Here is a 13,280-nt window from a genome sequence, read left to right on the forward strand (position 1 = left end):
TTCAAGCTTTCCTAAAATTCAGGGTACCCAACTAACTTAGCTTTCCCTTTTCTCAGTATCATAATAATAATAATAATAATAAATTTAATTTATGTGTCGCCTATCTGGCCAATGGCCACTCTAGGCGACGTACAAGTAAGCAATTAAAACACAATACAAAAATACAATAATACAATATAAACAATGCAGCAGCGAGAACAATACTAATACAGGGTACGAGGCATTCCAATCATAGCAATTAACTAAAGGCTAAAACTTTTTGAGTTATGTTGAGGAAGTGGTATCTCATCTTTTGACTATATATCAAAGGCACCTTTGCAAGAAGTGGGATTTACTTCCTTGTCTGTTTATGTTATTTTATGTTATAAAGGGCTCATAAGTTTCATTTCCTCATTGTGCTATTGGCACTGGGAGCCATTTTGAGAATATGGCTGTGGAGCTGTGGTGAATGAATGGAGACTCTTTCCTCTCTGTGTGCAGCAAGGCCAAGCTTCAGGGAATGCAGGTCGTGTGGATAGTGACCAAGTGGAGACATTCTGTGGTGACAGCCTGAAAGACAAACTTATGAGGACGATGCTTTTTTTTAGGCTGCAGTCAGATGGAACTTTTTATCATGTTCCCAAACTTTCCTTACCTGTTAATGTTTGCATTTTATGGGATCTTTCACATGATGTAAATGCTACTTCTGAAAATCTAGCAGATGTTTAGTGCTCATTTCCATGTTAGTTGTTTCCAGAAAAGATCTGTTTGCAACTCTGGAGGTTTGGAATATTGTGGGAGCCTTGCATTGTAAATTTCCCACAGTTTTCATGGATCATGCCCCCCTCATGTAACAAAAATTGGGGGTGGTATTTGGCATACTGCACAGAAATGCACATATGCAGAAAGGGTGGGGGAGTGGTGACATGTCCAATTACATTTGTTGTGTCATACCACGCCTCCATTGTCCTGTGAGGCATGACCTGCAAATACTTCAATTAGCCAAATGAGCCAAATCTGCCTATTGAAAACAACACCCCCTAACCCGATTCCCTCCCAGTCCTATAGTGTGGAGCAGGCAAAAAACCTGCCCGCCAACGAGGGTGGGCAGGATAAAAATTCCTACTCGGCCCTGAAGTGACCCCATAGGCACACCATAAAAGAGGGAGGGCGGGGTGGGCGTCGAGCAGCAGAAGAGGAAGGTGGAAGGGGCGGCTGGACTCAAATAGTCCTATAGACCCCGCCCCTTACACTACACATCGCGCTGACGTCACGGGCGCGACGCGCGACGTTGCCCCATTATCAGATGGGAGCAGCGTCTTCACCCCCACCTGCAATCATGCCCCGCTCGTCAGCTGCGCTGCGAGCGGAGCTTCGTTTGCAGTTGAGGGGTGAAATAAAACACAAAGACGTCAGCTTGGGTTGAACAAGGGCCACTTTATTTAAATTATAGAACAAAACCCAATTTAAAGTGACCTACAGAGGGAAAGCTAGGTGCGGGAACTGTCTATAAGCAAGTAGCTTGCCATACAGCTCTCGGGCGACCAGCCCCTGCTGGGGCAAGGGCAAGCCCATCTGCTTACCCTTTACCCCAGCCACACCCTGCAGGTGAGTAGGGGGGCCTTCCCACATCATCCCCACCCAGGGCCGTATAACCCCTGGGTAGATGAGGATAAGTTGGCCCCAGAAGCAGCCCATATCCTGCCCTCGAGCCGTAAAGCCCTGAGAGACAGGCCTCTGGAACCGCCAATCACCTCCAAAGGTGCCTAAGGGGGCCACCTAGCTGTCCTTACCTATTTCCCTTCCCGCACCTTCCCGCCACAAAAGGGGGACAAATCTCTATTTAGTCCCCCTTTACCCCACTGCCGAGAAACATCTCTCGCAGACACCCCTGCAGGTCGCCCAAAATAAGTCGTTACCTGCATGAGACAGGTGAACGCCATCGGCCCTGTACGGTTCACCCTTCCAGTGCTGAATGCGGGGATGCGGAATGGCCAACCTCCCCTGCCCAAGAAGAGCCCACCGAATTTGCCGGTTGACCTTCTTCCATGCATGATCAATTCAAGCTGGATCCCATATGCCGCGCCATGTCTGACCACATCAGACGCACCAAAGGCCAACGCTGCCTTATCACTTGCATGTCCTTACATGCCTGTACGCTGAGGGCCTTGCCCTGCTTCACGCCGCGGTCATTACCACCGAGGTGGATGACCATTGCCTGCAGAAATATCTGCACCACACCTTGCTGGAACAGAGCGGGTAGGAGCCACTCCCCGTGCATTCCTTGCTGGTCCAGCCACTGCACAACAGCCCCTCTACTGAGGCCCAACTGCGAGCCCATGCTCAAATTCGCTGCCCTCCAGGGTGCCCGGAAGACCATGCTGTGGCCGCATATTAGGATGTGCATCTGCTCTATCCCTGTCCAGCAACCTGTCAAAACAATGAAGATTGTGAGGCCGCTACATTCCCTTGCCCTCTAAAAGTGGGGAATATAGCCCTTGTACGCATCAGAGGACCAAAGTCCCACGCCCTGTACCAGTGCCTGTGGGAAACTAAAACCTGCTGCCGTAAAAGCAGCCCCAATTCGAGATGAATAGGTTCCAACTGTAAGGTGTCGTACCCCAGCCCCTACAATGCTCGTTTGTGAGGCTGCCGCATCCCCCTGCCCTCTAAAAGGGGGGAATATAGCCATTATATGCATCAGAGGCCCAAAGTCCCACGTCCTGTACCAGTGCCGGGAGGAAACCAAAAACCTGCTGACATAGAAGCAGCTCCCATTTTAATTGAATAGGTTCCAGACTGGAAGGGGTCATACCCCAGCCCCTGCAATGCTTGTTTTTGTTAATGCCAAAACTGGTATTGTTGACCCAGACAGGCATATATGGCCTATAGCTAAGGGGTCCAGATTAGCCTGGGTGAATAAATATCCTTCGGCAGAGGTTGGGCGCTGAGGCAAGGTCAACCGTACGTGCCTTCCCTTACACCTCTGGTCCGTTCTAGACCTTCCACGTTGAGCAAGCATAACCCCCCCTCCCTGGAAACATCAAAACTGAAGGGCATGTCGAGAGAGGTCTCACGTAGAGCCAGCCACCACCTCTTTTCTCCTGAAAGCCTCAAAACAGTGTATGAGCCACTGCCTGGAATAGCTTGGGTCTTCACTGAAGGAACAGACTGGTCCACTACACCCATAAAATGTCCAACGAGAAGGGTCGATGGGGATAGGGAAAAAACCGCCAGCCTGGCTAAGAAAGCTTACCTCTAAGTGTTTCCACTGCCATGCCCCTTCTCCTGCCATGCTGTCTATCAGGAATATCAGCAGGTGAGTCACCGGAAAGGCCACTCTGGCATATAGCCCTTGCCGGCCCAGAATTCCTGAATACCTGTTTCTGGAAGCTGGCGAGCATGCTGGGGGCAATGTAACCCATTGAATCCAAGGGAATTCCAGCGCGCAGCTCACGGGATTAGCCCCCCTTCACACTACCCCTGCTGCCCTATACTGCATTCTGATAGCTGGTGATCATGCTAGGGCAATAGATAGGCTTATGGCCTTCTCTGACTCCCTGCATAAACTTCTCCCAGAACAATGGGACAGGCAAGGGCCATGAATTCTAGTGTTCCTAATTATAAGAGAGTTATGAGACCCGACCCCAGGCCATGAGCTCTTCTGTCCAAAAGTCGCCTTCCAACCCCGGAAAAGAGTTAATGAAAGGTAACACCATCTACCTGTGTGAGTTTTTGCAAGACCTGCTCCCTGCATTTCTGGCTGATTTCCACCTGGCCTGGAAGGGTGGGGCCCTGTCTCTCTCTCTCCAGCTACAAAAGCAGCAACTGCTGAAGGGGCCAGAGACCGTGTGTGTGTATGTGTGCGTGAATCTGCTGCTCGGGATGTCTATAGACTACTGGGGTTTTGTTTTGTATTATATGTTATATTTTACTCTATGTTATATTTTAGTCTATGTACGCCGCCTAGAGTGGCCGTTAATTCGGCCAGATAGGCGGCCTAGAAATAAAATTTTATTATTATTATAACATTCATAGTTAAAACCCCTTCCCGAATCCAGGCTTGCAACCGGAGGAAAGGGAACCACACGGCCAGGTCGGTGCATAAAGCAGCCATAACCCTGAATTCGTAGTATGGGTGTTCAAGCCCCATCATAGCATAATAACCCCATTAAAAGACCCCTAACATCAAGAGGGCCAAAGGAAACACTTCATGGTCCCAATCCAGGATCTCATCTGGGACGGTTCAAGCTTGCCCCTGTGCAGCTTTCAGCCCTGGGCAAGAGTCAATCTTGTTACAGAAACGTGAACACCGGGGCAGGATCCTTCATGCTATAAGCTGAAACCTCAGGTGCTAACATGCCTCCCACAAGCTGCCATACCTATGAACATCCACTCAGACAGATAGTGTCCCACTGCTTAGGAGCCCACTTGTCTCCTGACTGCCCCCTCACGGAAGGCTCTGAAGCACTCCATGCGAGAATTATAGCATTCCGTAGGTAATGTTCTGCCACTACAAATGCATAAGGCATATGCGTGCACTATGATGATGGAGTGCAGCTCACTGATCCTAGACTAACTAGTGTGGACCCCTCACTGCCTGCCCCTTTGAATAAGACTGGCGTGACCAAGTGTACTTCTGTACATTCTGACCACAGCCGTTATTGCCATGACTAAACGGGGTGAAGATTGTAGGCCATGAGGGCCAGCCGTGAGTTGGAGGCCATGAAGGCCAGCCAGGAGTTGGGGTATGAGACTGGGAAACAAAAGGCAAACACCATAACATAACAAACCTCCCCTTAAACCGGGTAGCCTGCTAACCAAGTTCATAGTACCCGGAGTCTAACTGGGGAAGGGACACCTGTCCCTAAGCAGCTGGTGGCTCCTTCTTACCCTTTTGAAGGCCTCTTGCCTCCTATCTCCCTGTTGCACATATCCGTTGAACATGACCCAGCAGTGTGATGCTGCAGCAAAAAGGGCAAACGCGGTTTTGGGCTGCATAAACAGAGCCATAGTTTCCAGGTCGAGGGAAGTAATAGTCCCACTATATTCTGCATTAGTCAGGCCTCATCTGGAATACTGCGCTCAGCTCTGGGCACCTCACTTTAAGAAAGATATAGACAAGTTAGAGCGGGCTCAGAAGAGGGCAACGAGGATGATAGCCGGTATGGAGAACAAGTCTTATGAGGAAAGGTTGAAGGAACTTGGCATGTTCAGTCTGGTGAAGAGAAGGCTGAGGGGTGACATGATTGCACTCTTTAAGTACCCGAAGGGCTGTCACACAGAGGAGGGTACAGATTTGTTCTCTGCTGCCCCAGAGGGTAGGGCTATGTCTAATGGTTTTAAGTTGCAGGAGCGTAGATTCAGATTGGACAGTAGAAGGAACTTCATGACAGTAAAGGCAGTTCGGCAATGGAACCGACTGCCTAGGGTGGTGGCGGGATCCCCTTCGCTGGATGTCTTCAAGCAGAGGCTGGACAGCCATCTGCGGGAGATGCTCCAGCTGTGGATTTCCTGCTGTGAGCAGGGGGTTGGACTCGATGGCCTATAAGGCCCCTTCCCACTCTATGATTCTATGGTGCTAGCATCAACCCTTTTTTTCCAGGGATTGGCACTGTAAGGCAGCTGCTAAGATCTCACTGCCTCAGGTAAACTCACAGACACTACTTGGGAGCAGCAGCTCCTTGGAGTTACAAGCCCCATTGTGTGGGTGGGTGGTTGTCTGCTATGCCTCCCCCCCACTTTGTGCCATGCACAGCAACACCTCCTTCTCAGAAGTCCGGTGGCACAGGGCAATTGCTGCTCTCGCGCCTCAGAAAGTGAGTAGTGTTGCAAGGAGCAGTTGCCACTGCCTCCAGTGCCACGCCTGCCCTCTTGCTCTAGGCCTGGCTGTGTAACAGCAAGGATGAGGAGCACTGAACTGCCACGGGAGACAATGCAAATGAGGAAGAGGAGGTGGTAACTGCTCTTGCCTCTGCCCCCCCCCAGTTGGCATGGCAAAGAGAACTTGGAACAAAGGGGCATCTAGAGAGAAAGGAGGCAGGGGAAAAGAGTATAACCCCAGACAGCACATGCTGCGGACTAGGCCCTATGCTGCTGCCAGAGATCAGCCTCTTCCTGTTCACTTGTTTTCCCTTGTACGTTTTGTCTCAGGTTCTACAAATGCTAGAAACGTACTATTTTTATTTTTATTTTTTAAATGAAAGCTGGGAGCATTATTCACCCAGGAAGGAACAAGTGCCCCCTTGGCCTCTCCGTTGGGGACGCCCATGGCTCACGACCTGCTTGTGAGCTTCCCATACTGGGCATTTGGTTGGCCATTTTGAGAACAGAGCCCTGGAGTAGGTAGGCCTCTGGCCTGATCCAGCAGGGCTCCTGTTATACCCACTCTGTCGCCCTGGATGGTGCCTCTGCCACTCTCTACTTATGGCCGCCCACGGTGGCCCCTCCCCGCTCCTTGCCCCCACCGCCGCTGGGGGTGGGCATCTCCCCCCCCGCTTTGGGGGCCTTTCCTTTCCCTTTTGGCCCCCCTTGTCCTTTCTTGGGTGGCATATCTAGCTGATTTGGGTCTCCCTGGCCCAACCCTGTCTAGAGAGGGAGATTGGGGCCCCGCTTACAAAATGACGTGATTTCAAAACGTTGTGAAGGGGCCTGCCTGCTTATTCTATACCCCCTCCCAGCACCCAATTATCCAGGGGGGGAGCCTAATTGGCCTGCACGCGGCAAGGATTGATGGTTGGGGTCGTGCACCACCTACCCCCGTGTTAATTAAAATTAAAATTTAAATTTAAAAATTGCCCGCCAAAGGCCGTCTCGCCTGTGGTCCTCGCCGCTGCTGGCTCCGATCCTGCGCTGCCGCCTCGTAGTGACTGCACTGCCGCTGCCGCCGCAGGGCCTCCCAACGCCAGGAGCCTTGCCACGTAGGCCTTGGTGCCAGCCACCAAGCCTCGCTATGCGCCACCTCGCCGCCGCTGCCTCCCTGTCTCCCGATGAGGCTGGGGGGGGGGGCTCGCCGCCACACAGTCAGCCTGGCCTCAGAAAGCCTCCGGAGGCCCACGTGCGTCGAGCAGCAGAAGAGGAAGGTGGAAGGGGCGGCTGGACTCAAATAGTCCTATAGACCCCGCCCCTTACACTGCACGTCGCGCTGACGTCACGGGAGCGATGCGCAACGTTGCCCCATTAACAGATGGGGGCAGCGTCTTCACCCCCACCTGCAATCATGCCCCGCTCGTCAGCTGCGCGGCGAGAGGAGCTTCGTTTGTTGTGTCATACCACGCCCACTTGTGTGAATGAAATTTAGCATGACATGGCACTATATCAATAAAAAAGCTACAGTTCCATAACACAACAGGTACTGCAGTTTAAAAGGAAAATTAGAATTCAGGACAGAAGTGCTAGCATTATAACCAATAAAACTAATGCAATAAATCCTACATCTGAATGCACCCTTAGTATTTTGTGTTACTTGTGTCCATTATGTCATTTATACAAAATCCTTATACATATGATTAAGATAGAATATTGTGATCGATGTTTGAGAGTTCTTTGTTATTTGCCTCTGCATCTCCTTTGCTGTGAGTCCCTCCTGAAACTCTGAATAAAGTATTTTGAATACATATAAAAGTATAGTAAATATCTTATAAACAGTTACACATGTATTCTTATAAACAGTTACATAAGTGCAAATCTAAGCATGACATACTCCCTCTGCAAGCATATAAAACTGAAACCATATTGGGGGCATGGGATCATGTGTACTACTCCTGCCCACCTCCACCCCTGGCCTTGCCACATTCAGCAGCAAGGTCTGAAGAGGGCTTATAAGCATAGAACACACTTACAAGCACTCAGGGTTCCTGATTCTGAGGATGCTTGTAAGCATGTTCAGGTGAATATTCTTAGAAAGTTCTTCAGACTTTACTGCTGAATGTGGCAAGGTTCAGGATGGGGAGAGCAAAGTTGGTGCGCATGTTGATCCTGTACCTCACACATGTTTTTAGTTTTAGAATGCTTAAAGAAGACTTAAGTCTGGATTCAACTTTAAATGTGGTTTGTGTTATGTTGGCTACTATGGGTTTCTTTTGCATAATGGCTTGTAAAGGAAACTAGCAAAACTCTTTCTTCAGATTAGAAATCAATCACAGAGTTGCTGATTGAGAATCCAGCTTTAAGGTCAGATGAGATTTCCATTACTTTTGGAAATGTCCTTCTCTTGTTACTGTTATGTCTGTTCTGAATATGAAAGCAATGTTTTATTCTATCGTTGTCATAGCAGTCATTGCTCATGTAACAGAACCTCTCAAGATAGCAGAAGAAGCTTGGGCTTTTACTCTTGGTAGGATCGCTACATATGTTTCTCTTCTGATGTTTTTTGAGTTGGTGCGTTGTGTACACATTAACAATTTACCACTCATTTACTAATGCACATATCCTAGCTATATAAGAATCACATCTGAGCAATAATACCTTGGTGTTAAATTACTGCTGTATGATCAAGGCAACCTAATAAAAAGTAGAAAAGAAAAAATATGGAAGTACTGGCAATTAATTCTGTGCTCCTGAATTGAAAAGTGCCCTCTTTTTTTTTAAAGAGCCTGTCTACTGGAGTCACTATTTTGTACAAAGTAAAAAAACACGGTTCATGTGGCAAGCCTGAAATCTGTTGACCATTGCCCAAACATTGTTGTTTACCTATCCTTTACCATATGGTGTCAACATGGGTCACAACAATTTAAAACACAACATTAAAAACAGTTTTTTTTAAAATGACAAGAACGTGATTGGAATGGGTCCTAACTTCAAGTGTCAAAGGCCAGGGTAAAGAGATGCATTTTCAGTATATGATGAAAACTGTATAATGAAGGTGCCAGATTCTCTTCTGTGGGGAGGGAATTCCATAACTCTCCTGAGCCACTCCCAAAACGTCTGAGGGTGGTGGAACTACCAAGAGGCCCCCTCTGCTGATCTTAACAATTGAGAGGGTCTATAGGGAAATACGCGGTCTTTCAGCTATTTGGGGCCTAAGTTGTTTAGGGCTTTAAACACTAATGTGAGCACCTTGAATTGGGTCTGGAAATGAACTGACAACCAATGCGGTAACAATAAATGATTACAGTATATATATATGATTATACAGTATATAATTGAAGTGGAATACCTTACTGCTGATTAAAAATAATAAGAGTGAAAAGTATAACCTTGATTTAATTGTAAGGCTGCATTCACACTGAAATTTATTCTGTTTCTTTGATGATTCCTTACCTCATAATTTCCACATTTTATTTGATCTTTTGCACAACATAAAAGCCAGTTCTGGAAATCTAGTGGAAAATAGTGGAAGTTTAGCACTCATTTCCATGATAATTGATTCCAGAAATAATTTGTTTGCAAACTGTCAAACCCAGAAAATCACAGGAGTTTTGCATTAGGCGTAGCTACCCATGTGACAGGCTGCGATGCAGTATCCTGGCATGCAATGTGTTCCCATCCCTTAGGCTTGCATCAATTCACCTGACGAAAATTGTGCCAGTATTTTGGCATACAGGAAACTGCACTGTCCTTAATACAACAGGTACTGCAGTGTGAAAGGAATGTTAGAAATTGAGACAAAAGTGCTACCATTAAACTAACTCAATAAACTGTATGCCTGAATGTAGCCTAAGACTCATTTTTGCCTAGTGAACCTTTCTTTATTGTAAATTAGCATGTAAATTAGATTATCAGCTTTTAAATTGGGTTCTGGTGTCATAAACATGGCCAGTGATATGAAAAACTGAAAAAAAGGTTAAAGCTTAGTCAGTGTCCTTAGGTTTACATGTTGAGTTTTGCTAAGAAAAGGCGAGTCATCTTTCTGCTGAATGCAGATGACATCCTTGTCCTAACAGTGAACCAATGAGAACTATGGGAGAAGCAATTCCCTCCCCCTATCTTCAGCCTAAAAAGTCATAAAGATGATTTCACAAAATGAGCTTTTTTGCAGAACATTTGCATTAATTCAAGCTCTAAGCTGTTTAACAGACTGTTTTGCTTTTAAGGTGCCAAATTCATTTTTAGCTGACATGCAGGGTTTTATGATGTGATTGATCACATCTGCCAATTGTCAAGGTCCAAGGGATGTTCCAAGTTGGCAGTCCCCAAAGAACATGAATAGATCAGTCTCAGCAGAAGGAGAGGATCAGGCAATTGGAAGACACAGAATCTGTTCATTTAATGGGCTTTAAAAAAAATCTTGAACAGAAAAAATGTTTGTTATGTGAAAACAGAACCAAGAGTGGCTTTGTGGGTTGATTATACTTCCTTTCTTTTAGTATTTGGGTTTTTATTTAATTTTCTAAGAAAAATATATAATTGTGATAAAATAAATACAAAATCAAGTGCTTGGGTTTATTTCCATCAATAGCACGAATCAGTATAAGGAATATATTCCAAGTTTAAATATAAGAAATGTTGCACACTTAAGGCACAAGCCAATCCTATTGTGGGTACAGAACTTAGGCTTCCTCTGAAGTCTCACTTGACCCTTGATTCCCCTGTTCCCTTTTGGCATCTGTGCAAAGCCCAGGATTGGCCAAAGACATTTTGCTTCTTGAGGTGAAAGACAAGTAGGCACTCCACCCCTCCTTTCTATATACAGATGTCAAGTAGAATGGTAGATGAATTTTACTTCAGCATTGATGATGGGACTGTGCCCTCCACCATACGTGAGGGCAGCAGGCTACCTTAGGGGACTCATACAACTCTGCCCTCCACCATCTTAATGCCGTTCCCTGCCCCACCACTAGGGATGATCAAACTGTCAATTTTGATTTCTCACTGTTTCTCATTTTTCCAGTCTTAAGTTCACTTCTCTACATTCTCACATCAGTTTGTGATTTTTTTAAAAAAAAAGTTGTCATGAAAGTTTGTCAGCATTTTAGTGTGAATTTCTCCTGATACACACATTTTGTATGCAATTTCCCCTAATACAATGTAATTTGGAATGCTATTTTCACTAATACATGCATTTTTATGTATACTTAACCTAGTATATGTATTTTTGTACAAGTTACTTGGTTGGAAAATTGCATGGTAAAATTCAGAGAAGGGTGAATGCTGAAGAATGACAGTGTTTCAATTCCCATCTTGTTTCAGGAAGTCTGAATGCGGTGGATTAGCCCTTAAATGTGAACTGATTCAAATTTCTCCCCCATCCCTACCCACAGTTTTTGAGTACCCCTCTGCAGTTTTTGCTGCCTAAGGTAGCTCCCTCACTCTGCCTAATGGCAGGGCTGTCCCTGGCAAAGCCTCATGCACAGGCAACACTCCAATTTTCTGCCCATTAGAAGCAAGCTCTCAAGTCAACAAGGGAATGGGCATCCTCCACAAAGGAGCATCTTATGAGTTGTCATGCTTGAAAACGGTTGTCAGTTAAAACTATGGGCAACACCTTCAGGGTGCACATAGATTTCTGTATGAAGAATCAAGGCCTCAGGATTGAAGATAAGGTGCTTGCAAGTTCTCCTCAAATACTGTAAATCTCCCTCATGTTTATAATAAAGTTCATTGCAGTGAGGATTTTGGCTCTTGCCAACAATGAAAAATTCTTTCCATTGAAATGTGGCTTGTTATCTCTTGAAGCTTGCTTGTATATACCTCCTCTACATCAGTAGCACTAAATAGCTTTAGCATAGTACTTGTTTTATACATATGCCTCACTGCTGCTGGCTCTTTATTGAACTCAAAAACTAGAGAACATCCTCTGGAACTCAAAATCTAGAGAACATCCCTTAACCATAATTTGCAAACTTAGGACAGAAAGCCATTTGGAAATGGCTTCAAAACCCATATGCTTGAAGTGTCCAGATGAATGTAATTGGAGAATGCAGCACACAGGCACGTCATGCAAAGGCAAAGTCAGGCCAGACAAGTATATTCAGAGTCCAACTAAAGCTCAAAGAAACAGGCTTGCAAGAGCTAAAGACACATGTGCTTTGGCCTGGGAAGCAGACAAGCAGTTCAAAGGAGTAGGAGACCTAAATAATGAATACAGGTATGAGGTCTCCATAAGTCAGTCAAAGACAAATATTTCCCATATACATTCTCAATGAAAAATGCTTCTTGCTGTGTGATCATATTCAAAGTGAAGTCCAAAATGAAACCTCTTCCCACAAGAATCAGTTGTATCCAGGAACAAGTGAACAGATGTTGTGTGCGCCATACAGTTCATAAATGCTCATTGCCTTTTCCCCTCCCTCACAGGCTAGTGAGGTAGATTTAAATGCTGGGGTGTAATAGTATTATTGCAAGTATCCCTTACAGATAGTCACTCCAATCAAGCAATTACATATGTGTGGGGGCTCTGGGTATTCACAGTTATCTTAAGCCATGCTTCTTTATTATTTTCAGAACCTGAGCCAATTATCTGTAAAGGCTATGCCATGATCCACAAGGATGCCTAGCAAAGCGGATAGGTGAAGATCCAAGCAAGGAGCGGTTCCTGGTTCCCCATGCAGGCCAGTGAGGTAAGGCAAGGCAAACGTCAGCACCTTCGAGGGAAATGAAGGTGTGGGTTCAGAGCACAGATAGTGCTCCTGCAGTTAAGATCAAATATCCAAGTTGTTTTGACAAAGGCCAGGTATAACTGAGGTAGTAGGGCTAGGCATTGACTGGAGGCATCATTGCAATTGCTGCCTCCTGGCCAGTTAAAGGGCTGGTGACCCCTCTACAGCTATTGGCTCCTTTGGGATTTCTAGCTGAGGGAATATCTCCTTAGGATTCTCTGGAGTTCCCAAGGAGTGTGGATTAGTCATCAAAGTCTGGCAGTAGATGTGTATCCTTGAGTGTTAGACATGGGAAGGTGAGCTCTGGTGCCCATGGACCCACATAGGATGCACCAGGGCATGGATCTATTTCCTCCTCAGAGTTGCAGCTGCCAGAAGACTCTGGGTAGAAGCACACTCATAGAAACACACTCACTGTTCTGCCGGACACAGTGCATCTCTAGCTCTTTCTTTTGAAAGGCACATGATGTTTTTACTGTAAAACCTGGAGGAAGCAGCTCAAGTGCATTTAAAAAAAAATCCATTTCAAAGAGATTTCGCAACTGAGCCACAAATCAACCCTTTCCACCTCCAGGTGTGGCTAATGAAAACACTTTGATCTGGCAATTAGTATCTTTTCAGCCTCTGTCTCTAAGGAATTGTGGTCTGGTGCTATGACAGGCTGATTCTGCATTACATTCCTAACTAGGGAAGGATATGCATTTGAATTAAAATGGAAATGAAGGTGAGTAGAAGCTAAAGGTGTCTTGTGCAAACAGAAAG

The sequence above is a fragment of the Rhineura floridana genome, chromosome 9 (genome assembly GCF_030035675.1).
Source record: "Rhineura floridana isolate rRhiFlo1 chromosome 9, rRhiFlo1.hap2, whole genome shotgun sequence".
In the NCBI taxonomy this organism is placed as follows: Eukaryota; Metazoa; Chordata; class Lepidosauria; order Squamata; family Rhineuridae; genus Rhineura; species Rhineura floridana.